Genomic DNA, 581 nt, shown 5'->3' on the forward strand with positions numbered 1-581 from the left:
TGTCCGATTAAATGCGCAAATCTATTGTTCCAGCTTTCACAAATATTATTTGTACGGTGTCTGGGATGTAATGTAATGTATATTACATGCATACATTATAAATTAAAAATTAAATATAATAGACAATTTTGTATTTTCGGACTTTTTGTCCGATAGTAAAAATGTAGGTACTCGGACTTTTTGTCCGGCAATCAAAAAATGAATCCGGACTTTTTGTCCAACTTTTTTTATTCCGGACTTTTCGTCCGGGATTCAAAATCAATACATTCATCGCTCCGCTCAGAATCTGAAATATATTATAATAATAGTATTTTAAAAATATATGAAAATGTATTTATTATTTTATTCAGATATGCAAGAAAAATTTGTCATACATTGTTACAAGTCTGAAGTAAAGATTCTTTAATAATTTGTTTGATTTTAATGACTGCTATTGAACCTTTATACTAGCAGCATGACAATGTCATTCTTTAAAATGTATGATTTTCGTTATTTTCAAATCGGTAATTAATAATCATCGATCGATACTTTGGCATTTCTTTTTTATAGCGTACCCGTGTGTAATTTTATCATTTCCTTTG

This window comes from Acyrthosiphon pisum, chromosome X (assembly GCF_005508785.2).
Source record: "Acyrthosiphon pisum isolate AL4f chromosome X, pea_aphid_22Mar2018_4r6ur, whole genome shotgun sequence".
Classification (NCBI taxonomy): domain Eukaryota; kingdom Metazoa; phylum Arthropoda; class Insecta; order Hemiptera; family Aphididae; genus Acyrthosiphon; species Acyrthosiphon pisum.